At 48.1% G+C, this 21079-nt stretch overlaps 1 long non-coding RNA gene across 1 annotated transcript in view; it reads left to right on the top strand.

The window, feature by feature from the left end:
- The first annotated feature begins 8858 nt into the window (after positions 1-8858).
- LOC144729236 (uncharacterized) overlaps positions 8859-21079 on the top strand; it is a 32140-nt gene continuing 19919 nt past the window's right edge. Inside the window, exon 1 of the long non-coding RNA XR_013587659.1 lies at positions 8859-8953. This is a non-coding gene — a long non-coding RNA (uncharacterized LOC144729236). The remainder of the gene's footprint in view (positions 8954-21079) is intronic.

Genomic DNA, 21079 nt, shown 5'->3' with positions numbered 1-21079 from the left:
CGCAACTGATTTCCCCACTTCCTCTCTGTTTCCCTCTTGCCATCCTTTATTTATGCACCAATCCCCTCAACCCGTCTACTTGTCACTGATGATTCGCCAGGGAGCTCCCACCCTTAGTCCGCTGTTTTTTAGTGCAGTAAGGCTGAGCGAGGGATGCCGAGTTGAGAGAATCCTTTTACAAACTCGCGCATAGCAAGTGCTTTCGTTGTTGCTGCATTATGCCTAAATAAATCAGCAGTTGTGTAACTCTGGGCTGCTCATTTGTGTAAATGTAAGGCATTGGTCTTGAAGTTTAATGACACCTGTATTGCTGCTTTTATCATGCAGATAATGTATTTCTCCGTATATGTCTAGTATAATGCCAGTAGACTCTACCTGCGGTGTAAGTCAACTAGTGGCCACGGGAGGTAATGACAGGGGAGTCAGCCTACAGTGCGAATGCACCAGTGGCCACGGGAGGTAATGACAGGAGAGTCAGCCTACAGTGCGAATGCATTAGTTTCCACGGGAGGTAATAACATGGGTGTCAGCTGTGAGGACGAAGGGATTGGTGGCTACGTGAATGAGCGTGGTCAGGTGACTGAAGAGGACAGTAAATCTGCAGGTGGAGTGAGCGTCCAGAGTCCGTGAGAAGGTTCGGGAAAGTGCGGCACGGCCTCGGTCCATATATAAGGGAGATGCAGTGGGGTCTCCCATCTGTTCAAGTGAACATGTCTTCAATAAAGAAACCATCTCAAGAAAAGTGTGTCAAGTCGTCTTTACAACTAATGCCCAAATTGGAATGTCATCATGCGACGGCATAGCCGCAAGGAGAATTCACTGATGATGACTTCGGACGGGGAGGAGACCCCATTGCAATAAGCCCCGGGTAGCAGGGACCCGGTGAACAATGCCACAGGTGAGGAGAGAGCGGCGGCGGTAAGGAGGATGCAGGAGGCCAGCCGACAGAAACAAATAAACGAGGAATAGGTCGAAGTGACAGGACGGCTGGACCGGCTGTTAGCAGCGGTCTCGCAGCTCACCATGCAACTTGTCGCAGCTGTGGTGAGAGGAGGAGCAGTGGAGAGCAGGGTGGGAATCTCCGCGATAGAAACCGATCAACCGATGGCCGCCATTTCGCGAGTGAACCAACTGGCGGCCGAAGCAACTACAGCTCTGGTGGCGCAGGAAAAAGCAACTGACCGCCTGTGGCAGATGACGCCTGTAAAATAATTTGTAGCAGTGGGAGGCGACTGGGGCGCCTTCACTCGAAGGTTCGAGGCAGTGTATTAAGCCATCGGATGGAAGAGTAAGCATTGAGTGCCCTGCCTACCGCTCTTAATGACGATGCCCTCGCGGTGTTCTGTGCTGTGCCGGAGGAGCGAAGGGCTACGCTACAAAAGACGTATGGTGAGATAATGGCCATGTTTGATCCCCCATCAAATATGCTGAGAATGTTCCTGCAGCGAAAGTGGGGGGAGGCCGAGACACCCCTCACTGATCACAGCGCGTTGATGGCGCTGGGCCAGGTAGCGTACCTGCGGATAAACGAGATGGTGCTGGATTATCTGGCGATGGAGAAAATTCTGATGTTGGTGTAGGAGATAGGGGTCATGCTGCCAATTATGGAGGAGGAGGCGCAGACCTCCCTGTGGGTGGCCCGATGTTTGGAGGTGCACGAGGAGATGATCTGGCAGCCTCGTGTGGTGGCATGGACGGGAGATCCCATGTCGGGTGAGGCCTCGACAGCCCGGTCAATGGAGAGTGCAGATAGGCCAACAGAGGAGGATCCAGAGCTGGGGGAGGAGGTGATGGCTGCGGTACATGGGTGGGTTCGACGCCGGAGGGAGACTTCGCGATGGCCTCAAGGATGGGGACCAAGGGGGGAGGTGACCGCTCCGCATTGAGGGCCCACGATCGCCTGCTTCAAGTGCGCTCAACCGGGGCACATTTTACGGGGATGTCGGAGCAATGCCCAGACAACGACGTCGTCAACATCCATCTTCTCGGCAATGGACACTCCACAACTATGCAGGCAAGTTGTGGCCCGAAACATCAATTCATATATCTAGTCCAGGGGTCGGCAACCTGCGGCTCCGGAGCCGCATGCGGCTCTTTTGAACCTTGACCGCGGCTCCGGGGCGGATGCTAGCGAGGGGAACAGGCGCACTGTGACACCTGCTCTGGCGTTGCCGCTGCTGACAGGTCGCCGCTCCGCTCCACACTGCCCGCCCGGTGACAGGCAATAACGTTGCCGTTGCTTTGTCACATGTTTGGAAGAAGTAAAAACCTTCCTGGGCAGCAAAGAGCTCACCTTTGCTGAGCTGGAACAGCCAGAGTGGCTGGAAAAATTACATTTTATGGTAGACATGACAGCACATCTAAACACGCTAAATACAACCCTTCAGGGGAAAGGAGGCACAGCCCTGCACATGCTGGAGGAGGTTTTGGCATTCGAGCGCAAGTTGACAGTGTTTGTCAAAGATTTACAGAGAGGTACACTGTCTCACTTTCCCTCTTTGAGAGAGTTCAAACAAAGTCATGATACGATAAATTTGGAATATTTCAAGTCTGCAATCACCACAATGCAAAGTTCGTTTGGGAAACGATTCTGTGAGTTCAGAGAGGAAAAAACGACATTATCCTTCCCTGTCACTCCCCTGGCGATCGATCCATCCCTATTGAATATAACTGCATTTGCAGGTGTAAGTCAACCTGATCTTGAGATGGAACTGGCCGATATAGCCGACAAAGATATATGGGTGTCCAAGTTCAAATGCTTGACCGCTACTCTTGAGGATGTTGCCCGTCAGAAGGCCATTCTGGCTCAGAATCATAAATGGAGTGATATTGAAAACCTTCCCAAACAGGACAAACTTGTATTCGAAACATGGAATGCCATCCCCAACACTTATATAAACATGAAAAAGTATGCATTTGGAGTCCTGTCGATCTTCGGCTCCACATATGTATGTGAGCAGGTCTTCTCCAACATGAACTATATTAAAAACAAACATCGATCACGCCTCACAGATGACAGCTTGCAAGCCTGTGTGAAAATGAAGGTGACGTCTTACAGCCCTGATGTGCAGACACTGTGCACTGAGGTTCAGGAGCAAAAATCCCATTAACCAGGTAATTTAGCTATTAATTTGCAAAAATATATTTTACATTGTTAAGTGAAAAAGTCCTTTTTTATTCAGATTGACAGCTGACTGCACGATCCTGTATATAGCAATAAGGTAAGAAACAATATATGCAGTGTTATATTTGTTTTAAATGTTGCAATGGTTTTGCGGCTCCCAGTTTATTTTTTCCTTCGGAAACGGGTCCAAGTGGCTCTTTATGTCTTAAAGGTTGCAGACCCCTGATCTAGGCGGTCGTATCCCCCGGGCTCCATTATCGCCCAGCATCCTTTGTCGGTCACATCGGTTGCGTCGGTCGTGGGTGAACGGCGAGTTCGACTCTAGGCGGGTGGCCCAAGTCGGGCATTCAATGGAGGACTTTGGCTCGTCGAGTAGTGGTGGCTCCCACAGGCACATCAGCAGTGGCCGGCTCAAGTGATGGGATAGAGGTGCGTGTCTTGATTGACATTGGCACATCGGCCACCATTATTTCGGAATTGATATACAGCATGCTGTCATCGAGTGGCCGCTGTGTGACACTGGTTGTGAGCGTGTGTGTGGTGGCTAATGGAGGAAGAATGGGGATCATGGGCCAGGTTAAAGCATTGTAAAGATTGGGGGAATTGCGATGTCGGCGCCCGTTTTGATTTAAACAACGCTGGCTGTCCCATACCTGTTGGGCACTGATTTTTTAAATAGAATGCCCCTCAAAATCTTTATGGACCAGAAATATATAGAGATGCCATCGGGGCATCGGTTGTTTTTTCTTGGATTTTGTTGGAAGAAAGGCGGGTGAAAACGTCGCAGTTCAGCCCTTGATGAGGGAGTCGGTAGATATCCTGCCAGGCATGCAGATGTTGGTTCCCTTGCGGTACCGCAAGTGGTCACATTCAGCTGACCCAGATGCATTGGTTCTCCTTACGCCGTCCAACAGAACGACCCATGAGCTTATGCTGGTCGGTGCACAGATGATCCTGAGCGTGAGCCAGGAGCCGTTCCTGCAAGTGTTAAATGTGGGTGGAAGGACAGCTATGGTCCAAGTGGGAACCGTGTTGGCTCATGCCATGCCCGCGTGTTGCGAGGCAGGAAACCCAGCAGCGACAGATAGCGCAGGAGTAGTGGAAGAGAGAGACGAGTCAGATGGAACTTGGGCAAAAAACCCTTTGTAACGAGAATCCTAATTTGGCTAAGGTGCAAAGCAGCGAATTTAAGTCGTTGTTGCTGCAGTTTTCGGACGTTTTTATTAAGGGCAAGTTCGACATCGGTCGTTCTACTCTATTTCAGCACCACATTGATATGGGAGACGCAGCCCCTATTCGCCATAACTCATATCGGATGAGTCCGGTGGAGAAAGAGCATGTGAAACAGATGGTGGATGAGATTCTGCCGGCGGATATAATTTCGCCATTGAGCAGTCCTTGGGGTGCCCCTATAGTGCTGGTAAAAAAAGTCAGATGGTAGTCAGAGGTTCTGTGTTGATTTCCATAAACTGAACAAGCTATCAGTGGCTGATGCATACCAGCTTCTGCGTATGGACGATTCGTTGGACATGTTGTCGGGTGCTTGTTTTTTTTCTATGCTGGATTTGTTATCAGGATTTTGGCAATTACCCCTGGATGAGTTATCTAAACCAAAAACTGCATTCCGTATACCTCACGGACTGTATCAGTTAAATTTTCTCCTGATGGGGTTGCATTCGGCACCTGCCACATTCCAGAGGCTCATGGAGTTGGCTCTGGCAGGACTGCAATGAGACTTATGCTTCATTTATTTGGATGATGTGATCGTGTTTGGTCATACATTCGAGGAGCATTTGCAATGGTTGCCTACGGTGTTATCCAGAGTACGCTCTGATAATTTGAAATTGAAGCCAACTAAATGTAATTGATTGCAATCCTCTGTATAATACTTGGGACGCATTGTGTGTGCTTCTGAAATAGCTACAGACCCCGATAAAATGGCATGTGTGCGGGATTGGTCGACCCCAACGTCTGTGGGTGAGGTGTGCAGTATTGTCGGGTTCGTGTCCTATTATCGACCATTGCAAAGCCCTTCTATGCATTGACTGCCAAGAACCAAAAGTTAATATGGGGAGAGGAGGAAGAGGTTGCGTTTGTCGGACTACGCGACTGCCTCTCCAATTTCTCTCTGCCCTTCATCTTAGACATGGACGTGAGTGACCTGGGTATCGGGGCTGTCCTGTCTCAAGTAAAGAACGGAGTGGAGAGGGTCATCACCTGTGGTAGTCGCGTTCTGTCGCCTGCGGAGCAGCAGTATTGTGTTACCTCGAGGGAGCTGCTGGCAATGGTCTGTTTTTTCCAACAATACAGGCCCTACCTCTATGGCAGGGACTTCAAGATCCACACTGACCATGCGGCCCTGCAGAACTCCCTGTGAGTAGATCAACCTTCTGGCTAGCTCTCACGCTGGTTGGAAATACTGCAAGAGTACTCCTTCTAGGTGGTTTATAGGAAGGGAGCGAGACAGTAACAGGGACACGTTATCTCAGCTGCCTCGTGGGGAACTGTGTGTATGTGCGTCGGGCATGGCGCGGTGTAAACCATCTGCATCTGTGTAGCCTGAAGTCGTGGCTTCGCTGGGGGAGGCAGAACCCACCGTGGTGAATGTGCATCGAGACAGCACACTGGGGCTGATGCATGCGGAATGGGGACAGCTGCAGATAGAGGATGGTTCGTTGTTGGCTTTGCGGCGTCGCACGGAAACAAACTGGTATACCCCTGCCTCGGCAGTAGTCCCGCGGTTCGTTATGCACGAGGGACTTTTAATGCAGTGGGATGGGGTCACTCAACATTGGTGACTGGTGGTCCCTACTTCCCGACAGGGTAAGCTGATGCGTGCGGTGCATGACACAGCTGCTGCACCTTAGACGTCATAAGACGCTCTTGACTTTGCAGCGAGATTTTTACTGGTCTGGATTGTTGACCAATGTCCATCAACTGGTCGCGGGTTGCACGGAGTGCGCGCGCCGGAAACCCCCGTTGCAAAAATCTCAGCCCCTGTTGCAGTCCATCATGGTGTCCCATATCAACGAATTGGTCGTGCTAGATATCCTGGGCCACTTTAAGGGGTTCACAACAGGATAACAAATTTATCCTTGTGGGGGTGGAATATTTTACCAGGTGGCCAATCGCTTGGACATTACTGGACCAAACAGCTGCATCTATTGCTGGCACGTTCCTGCATGGCTATGTGTTGGACAAGAGTGTCCCAGAGGAGCTACCGATTGACCAGGATCGAAGTTTTTCATCTAAGCTGCTGCGCGAGGTGTATAACGCATTGGGCACTAAAAAGATTAGAACGTCCCTACACCACCCTCAAACGAATGGAATTGTAGAGCGCTTGAATAGGATGATCACATCCATGCTTTGCCAGCCAGTGAATAAGGCACAAACGGACTGAGACTTGCATGTTCCAGGGGTTCTGGCAGCATACGGGATGGCTCCACATGCCTCTACGGGGTTTTTCCCTTTTTTTCTAATGGGTGAGAGCACGAGCCCTCCATAGAGGCTCAAGTGGGTTACGACTTCAAATAAACAAATACAGGACGTACCCGTGCCACTGCAGGTTACGTTTGGGCGGGTGTCGGAGGTACGTGCTGCGGCGAGGGAGAATACTGCCTGGGCAAGAGCCGCTAATGAGAAGAGCGCAGGGTGGCGCGAGCACTTGCTTACTTGGGCTGTCGGAGACAGAGCGTGGCTGCATTGCCCGCAGGTGCCGCTGCGTACATCACCTAAGTTGCACCACCCCTGGAGGGGACCGGTCGAGATTGGGGAAATTAATCGGCCGTAGTGTGTACGAGTACAGACGGGGCGTCTATATAATGGTTGAAGAGGGGAAGGGCCAAGTACGGCACACTTTTTATTAATATGGTAAGGTGAGGCTTAAGACTAAGAATAGACTGCATAACAAAAAGACTGAGCCTTTGTTATGGAGAGGTACGGTTTGTGACTACGCCTAGCCTACATAACAAAAGTGTGAAAAAAGAAAAAACTAAACCTGGTTAAACAAAACTGGCTGTCTATCAATAACCTGTAATAGTTGTCTGTCAAATAAGATGGTCCAAATAAGTGTAGTTAAATCTTTTTTGCATGGTTAATCACATCTTTCCAATGATTACTCAGTTTGTAACCATCATCACGGTTGAAATTATGTCTGTGTTTGTATATTTGTATGGCTTCGTGTACAAACCTTTGATGGTAGCCAGGAGGTTTGCAGAGCACCTTGGTCTCGGAAAAGACAATTTCATGAGTGCCCACAGAGTTGTAGCAATGATCGGCAACGGCCGAAGAATCAGTTCTGCCGTGTTTCAGATCTGACTTGTGCTCGCGGACACGATCAGAAACATGACGTTTCGTTTCTCCAATGTAGCAATCACCACAACTGCAACTCAATTTGTAGACTCCAGGATACTGTAAGTCGGAACGACATCCTTCACAGATGGAATGAGATCACGGATTTTATGCACTGTACTGAATCGGACTTGGATCTTATGATTGTTTAGAATTTTGGATATCTTTTTGGTCACGCCTGCTATGTATGGTAACGTGATAGTTTTGGTCGGAGTTTCATGTGGCTGTTTCTGTATGGTGTATGGTAGGAGAGTCAGCGAGAAGGTTCGGGAAGGGGGGCGTGGCCTCAGTCCGTATATGAGGGAGATGCGCGGGAGATTCGGTGTTGTTGCAGTGGGGTCTCAGTCTGTTCAAGTGAACGTGTCTTCAATAAATAAACCATCTAAAAAAGTGTATCAAGTCGTGTTTACACTTGTATATTCGATCGCTGGCCGAATATGCAAATATCTCCCGTCAATAGAAACTTTAAAAAAACCCAAGTGGTAATGTTTATCTGAGACAGGATTAAAATCCGAAGCTTCCACTTAGCAAACTTCAAGTTCTCCACACTCTCGATCGTGGCATCCTCTCCTCCATCCCGGTACTTCAAAATTGGCACATGTAAATGTTGCACGTAGATGTTTGCTCCAGGCTAGGCCTGGTGTACTTGGTAAACTATTGGATATGTAATGACAATGGGGCCTGCATGCAGTGTGGAAAAACTAGTGGCCACGGGAGGTGGTGACAAGGGTGTCGGTTGCGAGTGCGTGGGGACTGGTGGCTGCGGGAGTGTTGGAGAGGGGAGCGTGGTCAGGAGACGGAAGAGGACGGTGGAGTCTGCCGGTCGAGGGAGCATCCAGAGTCAGCGAGAATGATCGAGGGGGGGGGCGTGGCCTCGTATTGATATGTGGGGGAGATGTGCAGCAGACTCGGGGCTGTTGCAGTGGGATCTCCGCCTGATGTCAAGTGACCGTGTCTTCAATAAAGTACCAGCACAAGAGAAGTGTGTCAAGTAATCATTACAGATAGAGAAATGTTGCTTCTTTCTCTTGTGTGAAGTAAACACAGACCACATTTACCACGTAAATGTGTTGTATCTATAATGATAACTTTCACCCCGTGTGTCAATCCACTGCTGGATGAAACCTTCCTACGCGGTGTCGGTCATTGGGGCTGTTTCCCCATTAGCCGTCGATTCCTAGCGCAGTGAGTTAACTACTGTGCTCCCTCTCCCTTCAGGCATTTTTTTTACATTGTAAATGGTCAGCGCTGGTAGGAATGTTTGCGAACTATGTGTGGGTAATGTTAAGGGCAACCGGAAAATGTGCAATATCCGCGTTATGAAAACTGGACTTTCCCTTTATACAGCTTCGTGTGAAGTGCACGACCACACAGTTGGTGTTAAGCAGGCTGTGTGCCCAAGGACTGTGGGGCACATGGCTCACCCGGAGCTGCCGAGGGCCGTTATCGCGATGGCTCTGTTGGCGACGTGCGGAGCAGGTAACAGCTTCTCGTTTTCTTATGCACGTGAATGCTATATGTTATGTGCAAGAGCCTGCTTTGTTTGCTGGTAGACCAGAATATACGCGTGTAGACACTCATAGCTTCACAGCCGTGGAATTCACATGTTTGCTTTTAGAGGTCGAATGATTCGGACGACAGGCCACCCTGGCTATAGATACAGTGAGGGAAAAAAGTATTTGATCCCCTGTTGATTTTGTACGTTTGCCCACTGACAAAGAAATGATCAGTCTATAATTTTAATGGTATGGTTATTTACACAGTGAGAGACAGAATAACAACAACAAAATCCAGAAAAACGCATGTCAAAATGTTATAAATTGATTTGCATTTTAATGAGGGAAATAAGTATTTGACCTCTCTGCAAAACATGACTTAGTACTTGGTGACAAAACCCTTGTTGGCAATCACAGATGTCAGACGTTTCTTATAGTTGGCCACCAGGTTTGCTCACATCTCAGGAGGGATTTTGTCCCACTCCTCTTGACAGATCTTCTCCAAGTCATTAAGGTTTCGAGGCTGACGTTTGGCTACTCGAACCTTCAGCTCCCTCCACAGATTTTCTATTGGATTAAGGTCTGGAGACTGGCTAGGCCACTACAGGACCTTCATGTTCTTCTTCTTGAGCCACTCCTTTGTTGCCTTGGCCGTGTGTTTTGGGTCATTGTCATGCTGGAATACCCACCCACGACCAATTTTCAATGCCCTGGCTGAGGGAAGGAGGTTCTCACCCAAGATTTGACGGTACATAGCCCCGTCCATCGTTCCTTTGGATGCGGTGAAGTTGTCCTGTCCTCTTAGCAGAAAAACACCCCCAAAGAATAATGTTTCCACCTCCATGTTTGACGGTGGGGATGGTGTTCTTGGGGTCATAGGCAGCATTCCTCCTCCTCCAAACACGGCGAGTTGAGTTGATGCCAAAGAGCTCCATTTTGGTCTCATCTGACCACAACACTTTCACCCAGTTGTCCTCTGAATCATTCAGATGTTCATTGGCAAACTTCAGACGGGCATGTATATGTGCTTTCTTGAGCACGGGGACCTTGCGGGCACTGCAGGATTTCAGTCCTTCACGGCGTAGTGTGTTACCAATTGTTTTCTTGGTGACTATGGTCCCCGCTGCCTTGAGATCATTGACAAGATCCTCCCGTGTAGTTCTGGCCTGATTCCTCACCGTTCTCATGATCATTGCAACTCCACGAGGTGATATCTTGCATAGAGCCCCAGGCCGAGGGAGATTGACAGTTCTTTTGTGTTTCTTCCATTTGCGAATAATCGCACCAACTGTTGTCACATTCTCACCAAGCTGCTTGGCGATGGTCTTGTAGCCCATTCCAGCCATGTGTAGGTCTACAATCTTGTCCCTGATATCCTTGGAGAGCTCTTTGGTCTCGACCATGGTGGAGAGTTTGGAATCTGATTGATTGCTTCTGTGAACAGGTGTCTTTTATACAGGTAACAAGCTGAGATTAGGAGCACTCCCTTTAAGAGCGTACTCCTAATCTCAGCTCGTTATATTAATGAGGGAAATAAGTATTTGACCCCCTCTCAATCAGAAATTTTTTTGGCTCCCAGGTGTCTTTTATACAGGTAATAAGCTGAGATTAGGAGCACTCCCTTTAAGAGTGTACTCTTTCTGATTGAGAGGGGGTCAAATACTTATTTCCCTCATTAAAATGCAAATCAATTTATAACATTTTTGACATGCGTTTTTCTGGATTTTGTTGTTGTTATTCTGTCTCTCACTGTTCAAATAAACCTACCATTAAAATTATAGACTGATCATTTCTTTGTCAGTGGGCAAACGTACAAAATCAGCAGGGGATCAAATACGTTTTTCCCTCACTGTATGGAACTTTCCTAGAATAGAAAAGAATGCCAATACCTGGTGATTAAAACTGCTTTATAACAATAAAAACCAGAGAGTTGAAACGAACCCAAACCACAACGGAAATACCAAATTAATCGCTTATTTATTTTTGCCAAAACCAAAAATGTAACTAAAATTTACTTTATTCTGGAAGGATCTGTGGGCCATGGAAGCGAGGTGGTTGAGCTTTTCCATCAGAGCAACATATGACGTCCTTCCAACACCAGTTAATCTTCACCAATGGTATGGTGAAGATCCGGACTGTGCCCTCTGTTCCATGCCAGCCAACCGCAGGCACATTCTCACAGGGTGTAAAACAAGCCTCACCCAAGGACGCTACACTTGGCGTCACAACCAAGTCCTTAAAAACCTTGCGTCCGCCCTGGAGGACAAGCGAGCTGCCACCAACTCCCTACCACCCCCAGCAGCATCACACCCCTTACGGACGACCTTTGTCCGCGAAGGGGCTAAACCACCGAAGAGCGGCTCTACACCAATAGAGCGAGACCAGCTGCGCTTGGCCCGCGACTGGAAAATGCTAGCTGACATTGGCCGGCAACTTGTGTTTCCCCCGGAGATCGCAACCACCACCCTAAGACCTGACATGGTGCTCTGGTCCCGTTCGCTCAAGAAGGTCTTCATCATTGAGCTCACAGTACCCTGGGAGGACTCAGTAGATGAGGCTTATGAGCGAAAACATCTGCGCTATGCCGATCTAGCTGCCGAAGCACGGCATCATGGCTGGAACACAGAAGTCCGACCAGTGGAGGTGGGCTGCAGAGGGTTTGGGGCAACATCTACAACCAGACTGCTTAGAGACCTGGGAATTAAGGGCCAGAGCCAGCGTTCGGCAATCAGAGCTGTATCGGAGGCGGCAGAAGGCAGCAGTCAGTGGCTCTGGATGAAGAGGAAAGACCCCAGCTGGGCCCCAAAGTGAGAGGGCCAGGAGGTATGCAGTCAACAATGCTTGACTCAGGGAGGAGGACACCCCTGCCATGCATAGTCCCATGGGATGTTGGCTATCAACAACAAGGCAACTCCTATGACTAATTGGGAATGGGACGCAAGCGTAGGATTGATCACCCTGTCGCTGGCCGCCTTTGGGGAGGGTGTATAGTATGAAAGGCCGAAACACCCTAGGAACCAAAGGTTCACTACTGACGATGCGCTCCCCAAATTTCACCAGGCTCACTGTTCATGAACTCTTGGAAGTGCTTGCACAAAGGATAGTAACATCTCATCCTGTTTTCTTTGGAATCTGAAATGAATCCCCCAAACAGGATTTGGTTACAATTTTTTGCGGCTGGGGCATTAAAAGTGGAAATCGCAGGGATCCTTCGGCCACGATCACTGTCATTACCTCTTACACTAGAGCAGCTGCTCGTTAGCTATGGGCCCTCAGAGACTCGATAAGAGAATTTGTACATGGAGCTCAGCACACGGCAGAGGGCACAAGAACGACACAATTAGAAGGTTAGGGAGCTACCCTCACTTAGTCGCGAAAATAGCCATGTACACTGGTGACAAAGACACACAGAGACAAAGACAGGGGCTAGAGCCGCCAATTTTGCCGATAACATCTAATTAAATTTGACCCCATGTTTGACATAAACATGACATTGCGGGGGTTAACTTTTGCTTTACCTATTAACATGATCATTCAAGAGTAGATTTCAGTCTTTTCAGCTGGGCAGTGGTGGTTAGTCCAGCGCTGCATAGAGACAGCAGTGAGGGTTGTTGGATCACACACAGATGCTGTGAAACTCCCTTCCTATGGGTGTCGAGGAGCATCCATAACCCTAGCATGCCAGGAGAATGCGGTAGAGTAAATGGATTCATATTATTTGTCCCATTTTCTCTATCACTGTAGGATAGAATTGTCTGTTTTTACATATATGGTTATGACTGTGATGGCGCTTTGGGTAGCAAAAGAAAACTTAACTTGACTGCGGTGTTGCCACCTCGCACGCATCGGTTTTCCCTAGGTTATGTGATCTCCTCTAATATGTAAGTGTAGTGGTTTCACACGCGCTAAGGGGGGAAATTGCACACATGTGCGTGTGGGTTACAGTGGGGGCATATCGGGACACGTGGCTGTTGCCAGGGGCCGAAGGGTGCGTCGGAGACGGGTGGCTGGGCAATTAAGGATGCGAGGCTGTGATTGGCTGGTTGTTGTTGTTTTTGTTGTGTGTGAGATGGCGCCTCCAAGTCTGGGAAAAGAGGCAGGTGGCAGCGGGGGCTGGGGGCGAGGGGCGTGGGGGGGGACGCCAACTAATTAATTGGGAATTAATAAGGGTGGAGATAAATAGAAGGGATCATCTTCTTAGGTTTTTCGGTAAAGTCACATAGAAAGTAAAATAAAATAAAAACAAAAATCACGACGTTTCGGAGGCAACACAAGTCTCCGTCATCAGGTGGGACCGTCACAGCCAGATTAGCTGTATCAAGTGAGGCAATGATTCAAGATGTAATCCCTTAAAAGCGAGTTGAGGGGGGAGGGAGAGGGAGGGGGGAGCTCATCAGACTATGGTAGCCAATGAAAGGAACGTATCGGGAGGGAGGGGGGGCGAAGCCAAAAGGGTGGGCAATGGACGTGGAAGCGCTTGTGCGCAAGCGGCCAATTACTGCACACGCCAACACAATGGAGCGATTGTGCGCAAGCGGCCAGCCACTGCACCCGCCAACACAATGGGCAGAGAGGAGGAGGGGAGGTCTAATACACATGATAGACAAAAGAACGAAAATGATGATGGGTACAAACTTAGGGGGAGCTCATCAGACTATGGTAGCCAATGAATGGAACGTATCGAGAGGGAGGGGGGGCGGGGGGGGGGGCGAGGCCAAAAGGGTGGGCGACGGACGTGGAAGCGCTTGTGCGCAAGCGGCCAATTACTGCACACGCCAACACAATGGAGAGAGAGGGGGAGGGGGGGTCTGATACACATGATAGACAAAAGAACGAAAATGCCCATGTTTATACCAATGCTGGCTGAACAATGAAGAGAGTACTGTTAAAATAACTTGGGATGTTAACACTCGGTAAAGTACAGTAAAATAGTGCCTGTCAGATAAGATGTACTTTACCGAGTGTTAACATCCCAAGTTATTTTAACAGTACTCTCTTCATTGTTCAGCCAGCATTGGCATAAACATGGGCATTTTCGTTCTTTTGTCTATCATGTGTATCAGACCCCCCCTCCCCCTCTCTCTCCATTGTGTTGGCGTGTGCAGTAATTGGCCGCTTGCGCACAAGCGCTTCCACGTCCGTCGCCCACCCTTTTGGCCTCGCCCCCCCCCCGCCCCCCCTCCCTCCCGATACGTTCCATTCATTGGCTACCATAGTCTGATGAGCTCCCCCTAAGTTTGTACCCATCATCATTTTCGTTCTTTTGTCTATCATGTGTATTAGACCTCCCCTCCTCCTCTCTGCCTATTGTGTTGGCGGGTGCAGTGGCTGGCCGCTTGCGCACAATCGCTCCATTGTGTTGGCGTGTGCAGTAATTGGCCGCTTGCGCACAAGCGCTTCCACGTCCATCACCCACCCTTTTGGCCTCGCCCCCCCTCCCTCCCGATACGTTCCTTTCATTGGCTACCATAGTCTGATGAGCTCCCCCCTCCCTCTCCCTCCCCCCTCAACTCGCTTTTAAGGGATTACATCTTGAATCATTGCCTCACTTGATACAGCTAATCTGGCTGTGACGGTCCCACCTGATGACGGAGACTTGTGTTGCCTCCAAAACGTCGTGATTTTTGTTTTTATTTTATTTTACTTTCTACGTGACTTTACCGAAAAAACCTAAGAAGATGATTCCTTGCAGTCACGAAAGCTTCAAATCTAGAAATAGAAGGGAGTTTTGGAGTTGCGGGGAGTTGGAGTGGAGACGTGCCTGGGAGCAGATGCAGATGGTCGGAGCTGAAGACAGGGAGTAACAGAAGAAGTATAGGGTAGCAGTGGAGTAACAAAAGAAGTATAGGGTAGCAGTGGAGTAACAGAAGAAGTATAGAGTAGCAGTGGTGTGAAGGAAGAAGTATCGTGTAGCGGCTGGAGTGAGACGGAAAAGCTACGAGAGAGTGGCTGGAGTGAGACGGAAAAGCAATGAGAGAGCGGCTGGAGTGAGATGGAGAAGCCGTGACAGAGCGGCTGGAGTGAGACGGAGAAGCCGTGATAAAACAGAGTGAGACGGAGAGACTGCGAGAGGGCTGCTGGACTGTGACGGAGGAGCGGGGAGGAGAGTCGAGAGAGACGGCAGAGCGGACTGAGCGAGGCCGGCGGAGCGCAGCGAGCGAGCAGAGAGCGCGCCAGAGAGTGTTACTGAAATGTGCTGCATTAGTAGAAATAGAGACGACAGAAAAGCAAGAAATTGTCCGTGTAAAGTACAGCACTACATAAGCACTAATGAATTGGCCGATAACATCTTCATATATAGAGGACCGCAGAGCTGGAGTGGGGGGATTTAGCGCCTTGCTGGCTGCTTTCCCGCTCATGTGTAGTTTCTCCTCGCGCGGCGGCACGTTACAAGTTGTAATTATAACTATTAAAGTATATTTGATAAACACTGTGCAGCGTGCAAAATTTATTGCTTTGACTGTCCATGATGTATGCATTACTGAATGCACATTATAGCTACCATGAATGCATTGATATATACAGTTATTCCGTTTTCTGTATTCTGGGTATGTACATGCCAATTGGAACAACTTAAACAATCCACAGTTTATATTCTATGGGTATTTCGGTAAAGCCACTTAGATATAAAAATAATTAAAATATAACGATGTTTTGATTGCAACTTAAGCAATCGTCTTTAGGTGAGAGAGAGAGAAAGCTGCTGAGACAAGGTCTTATATAGACCTGAGATGGGTGCATTAAGGTAGGTAGGTGGAGCTAGAGATGGTCCAACCACAGAGGCTAGGGCAGTGGCCTTTGTATTGTGAGAGATTAGCATGTCAATGGCTGGGGCAGTGGTCTTTGTGCTGAGAGATTAGCCTGTAGGGTGCCACCAAAGCTGTGGAGGTGGCCATTGTATTGTGAGAGATTAGCATATCAATGCTAGTGAGACATTCAGCCTGTCAATGCAAAGACATCCAACCTGGCAATGCAACTCAGAGAGTCGAAAATAACAGCTAACATCGGCAGGTAGGATGGAAACATCATAGCCAGTTATGACTTAAACTGGTTAATAATCCACAGTTTGCATGCTATGTGCACAAATTTAATTTTGATGGAAAAAACCATCGTCTTTAGATGTCCAAGAAAAAACATCATTTTTGTCCAAGCCCTTTCCTTGTCAAACTATGTGCGCTAAACAAAACCGCGCTTATATCGATGACAGAATAAAAAAGAACTATGCTCCGCTGACATGATAATGCACACTCCAATTAAAATGGATCTCTGCTGGTGGCAAGGCCCAATCATTAGCCAAGCAAAATACGTCCTTAGCAATGGCTTCATTAGCAACAGGCGTGCCTAACAACAGGTGGTGTTAGTAACAGACATCCCTAGCAACGGCTGGGCCTGCAGGAAGTCACAAGGAACCTGGTAGAGGGTGTTAGACAGAATGATTGATTGCATGATGCAATAATCAATCAAAGCAATTAGTGAATGATTGAGGTTATAATTACAGGAATTGAAGCCAGTACAGATTGCAAAGAGTGGAAGTAATATGCTCTAAGTGGGGGAGGCACCTTAGCATTCGAGTTGCCGCATTCCATACTAGATGAAGCTTCTGCACCAGGACAAATGGAAGCTCTGCATGAACGACATTACCATAATTCTTTAGTTACTGTACAGTTTACTGGTAGACATCCAGTTTTGTTTCATTATGTTGAGCTTCTTTTTTCACACGCTGGTTCTCTGCTTTAAGTTTTACCCACCAAGCAACATAGCAGGAGGCTGTTTCTTCCTGACCTGCTTTTTCGCTTTTACCATCTACATGGCAGGGGCTCGGTCCCATTAGCAGCAGTTGCACTTTAACAACTCTGGCACCCCCCCCCCTCCTCTCAGCCAGTCTACATAACAAAGGCTCGGTCCTTTGTTATGTAGACTAGCCATAGTTTCAGCCGCACTTACCTTACCATAATAATAAAAAAGGGGGCCTGTCCTGGCTCCTCCCCCCTCAACCAGTATATATACGGGGTCGGATCTCTTGGAATTTCTCATTTACTTGATACAGCAAGCGTGCTGTGACGGTTCCACCTGAAGACGGAAGCTTGTGTTGCCTCCGAAACGTCGTGTTTTTTATTTCATTTTTTATTTTACTTTTATTAATTTTAAGTAAAAATTTTTACCTACGTGACTTTACCGAAAAAACCCAAGAATATGACATTACCATAATCAAGACGCGTCGATATATGCAAGCTGACAATAAGAGGGCGAAAACCACGGAGTTGGCGAAGATGAAAAAAAATCCAGATTTGACCACAGCTGCTACCTACGTAAGCATGTTAATGTTGCGGTCAAATAAATCAAAATACAGGTTTTTTTTGGGGGTTAGATTGCGTAAATATATAAATGTGTCGTTAAACCCGCCACCACCCGACACAGCCAATTAGTAAGGTTTGTCACGTAAACAGAACATGCCAATTCGTTACTAGTGTAGTGACTCAACTCGGAGACAGTAAGACTTGTATTTAACAAGCACCATCGGGATAACACACACCCTACGTGGGTGCACACTTATTATTAAGTCCGTTAGAACAGTTGGTAGGCTGTCTGACTCGCAAAGCCCCGGGATGGTGAAGACGGAGACGACGACGAGGAGATGGTCACGACAACGAGAAGGTGACGACGATGGATTTGAGCAGCACGACGGGGATCCCACTTCCAGCAACAGCCACGAAGTCCCCCACACTCTTATATTCTCAGCGTGGACTTGCTCCACCCTGGCCACGCCCCTTTTCTGGAACCTACTCACGAGTTCCCGGGGCTTCCCGATGGGCCCCTTATGTGACCTTTCCCCTAGATGTCCCTCTCTTGTGTATATCATGGCCTGCTGACTTGAGTACTGACATACACCGCAGTTCCCCTTTTCCCCAGCAGCAAAGCTATGCCACTACACTAGTACAGCACATCGGTGTGTTGGAAAGCAAAGCCACAACATGGGCAATCAGAGTACGACGTTTCGCCAGTACTTACAACTAGCTTCATCAGGCGAAAGACAGATTTGTGGAGAAAACCTCCTGTTTCGTTCTTTAAATAGAGTGGTTGATTTGATGGCATCACTTGTGAGCCCTTCTTGAGCGATGTAGGGGTGGGGGGATTTAATGAATGCATATAAATGACAATGGGTATTCATTGTCGGTTGGGTTATTTATATGGTAATCAACATACGTTATGCATGCACATTATGCAAACCCATTGTTCTTGTACCTCCTGTCGATTTTCTTTACTAATATAGTCGTACCAAGTATGGTGACCTGTATAGACATGCATTTTAACAATCTATTATTTGATTATTCACTTCCAAGCAGCACTAAGGCTGTAGCTATCCGAATGCTTAAAATAATTTGAATTTCTCTCACTTTCAAAAGAATCCCGAATTAGTCTTGGCCAGTGGTAACTTCTTCTTCTTCTCTTCTTGTTCGTCCATCAAAGTTGATGATGACCATGGCACGTTTGTCATTTTGTTGGGTTTTGATGAGTGCGCAGATGGCTGAAGAGGCCAATCCGAGCCCGGAATTCTCTGTGGCACACTGGACAGGTCAGGGAGGATGTAGAGCTCTGAGGTGCAGCCACACGTCCTTCCTTTGTAGATTTGCGCTGCTGCCTCTTCAAGATAGCACAGGAGCTTCTCCTACTCTCACAGAGGACTGCACCGTCCTGTACTTTTCTTCTCCAGGCAGGTCGGTCCTGTGCTAGGGATTCCCAGCTTTTCAGGTCGAATCCAAAGCTCTTCAAGGAAGCTTTAAGGGTGTCCTTGTAGCGCTTTTTGGGGCCACCTTGTGCTCGCTTGCCATTCCTCAGCTCGCCAAAGAAGACTTGTTTTGGAAGTCTCGCGTAGGGCATTCTGGTCACGTGGCCAGTCCATCTAAGCTGTTCCTTCGCAAGCAAGGTGTAGATGCTGGGGATATTTGCCTTGCTGAGGACTTCCGTGTCAGGGATTCTGTCTTGCCACTTGATCCTCAGCAGTTTCCTCAGACAGCTCAATTCGAAATGATTCAATTTCTTGGCATGGCGCTGGTAAACTGTCCAGGCTTCGCACCCATACAGAAGAGTTGGTAAGACAACAGCCCGGTAGACCTTCAGTTTTGTCTCCTGCTTGATGCCAGTCCTTTTCCATACCGAGTCACGTAGATGTCCAAAGGCTGCACTGGCCTTGACAATCCTGATGTTAACTTCATCATCTATGTTGACAGCGCGAGACAGTGTACTACCAAGGTAAGTAAACTTGTCAACGGCCTGAAGCTTTTGCCCATTCACAAAGATGGTTGGCTCAGTGTAGGGTTTCCCAGGAGCAGGTTGGTATAGGACTTCAGTCTTCTTTGTGCTGATTGTTAGGCCGAAGTTGTTGCAGGCTGAGGAGAGGTGGTCCATACTGTCCTGTAGATCTTTATTTGAGCCAGCAGCCAGAGCACAGTCATCAGCAAACAAAAGTTCTCGAACAGTGATTTCCTCCACTCTAGTTTTGGCTTGCATCCTCCGCAGATTGAATAGCCCACCGTCAAAACGGTAGATGAAGTTAATCCCAGTGTTGTGGTTCTGGAATGAGTCTTGTAGCATGGCAGAAAACACCATGCTGAAGAGCGTTGGCGATAAAACGCAGCCTTGCTTCACCCCGTTTGTGATTGGGAACGGATCAGAGAGTTCTTGCTCTGACGGAGTTTGCGCACGATGCCAATGAACTTGTCTGGACACCCATACTTGGCCATGATTTTCCATAGGCCCTCCCGGCTGACTGTGTCGAATGCTTTTGTTAGATCAACGAAAGCCATATATAGATCAACATTTTGTTCTTGGCATTTCTCCTGTAACTGCCGGGCAGTAAATACCATGTCAGTGGTTCCGCGGTCTTTTCTGAAACCACACTGACCCTCAGGTAGCAGACCCTGGTCTAGGTGGACAATTAGGCGGTTCAGAAGGATTATTGCCAAGATTTTGCCAGCGACTGCTAGTATGGAGATGCCTCTATGGTTGTCGCAGTCCTGCCGATTGCCTTTCCTTTTATATAGATTGATTATAGTAGTATCCTTGAACTCCTTGGGAACGGCTTCTAATTTCCACATAGACTGGAAGAGGTCGGTCAGTTTCTCGACTAAGCGAGGCCCTCCAGCCTTGTAGATTTCTGCTGGAATGGCATCGGACCCTGGAGCTCTGCCTGATGAGAGGAGGTAACTAGTTTTGCACAGAACTTCAACATTATCGAAATCAATTGAGTGTCCTTGTTGGCATGCGTGTTCTGTCACTGCCGACGGTTGTTTTTGGGAGTATTTAATATCTATTGGTGTTCTTTAAGTCTCGTGCTGATCATTCGTCCTGTTTGCCCACCATAGCATTCGACACAAGTGCAATGCATCCGGTAAACACCTTCTGTTGATATCTTCAGTAATACATATTTCGTACCAGATATGAATTTCTGTATTTTATGAACCATGCCAAATCTGAATCGGATGTGACATCTGGCTAGTTTATCTTCCTGAAGAGCTTGGCAGGGTGGTTCCTTGCCGATTAGATCTTCTTGGCAACAAAATATGTTTTTGCCAGGAAGACCGCCTTCAGATACTTTCATTGGCAGATTACCAGGACTGCCTGGTCAAGATCACAGTATGATAAAATCTGGACCAACAATGTTCCTGCTTCTGTAGTTCTTGCTTCTGCAAGCAGAGCTTACCGGAATTCTAAGGGGCGCTCACCAATAGGCGAGAGGAAACTATAGATGAGGTGCAACATTATCTATGGAAGAGCGGAGCATACAATCATCTGTCTTGACTTACTCATCGGTGGAACCATGAAACGGGAATAAAGATAAATAAGTCAGGAAGGCCATATTGAACCAAATAGACTCCATTTGCCTCTTGAACCGAATCCAAGGAAGTGTCGATCCACCACAACGTTTAAGAGGGATATAAGTTCCTCTAATTATACCCAGAATTACCCCGTGATCAGTCTATGAGGGAAGATTGAAGCCAAGTTTCCGAACTGTTATACCCTGAGCGAATATTAGGTGAGGTGTATGTCCATGATCATGAGTTGAATCACACACAGGCTGGATAAACCCCATGGACACCATGGCGTCCAA

This window comes from Lampetra planeri, chromosome 31, assembly GCF_965212315.1.
Source record: "Lampetra planeri chromosome 31, kcLamPlan1.2.h2, whole genome shotgun sequence".
In the NCBI taxonomy this organism is placed as follows: domain Eukaryota; kingdom Metazoa; phylum Chordata; class Hyperoartia; order Petromyzontiformes; family Petromyzontidae; genus Lampetra; species Lampetra planeri.
This window is presented reverse-complemented; position numbering and strand designations above follow the sequence as displayed.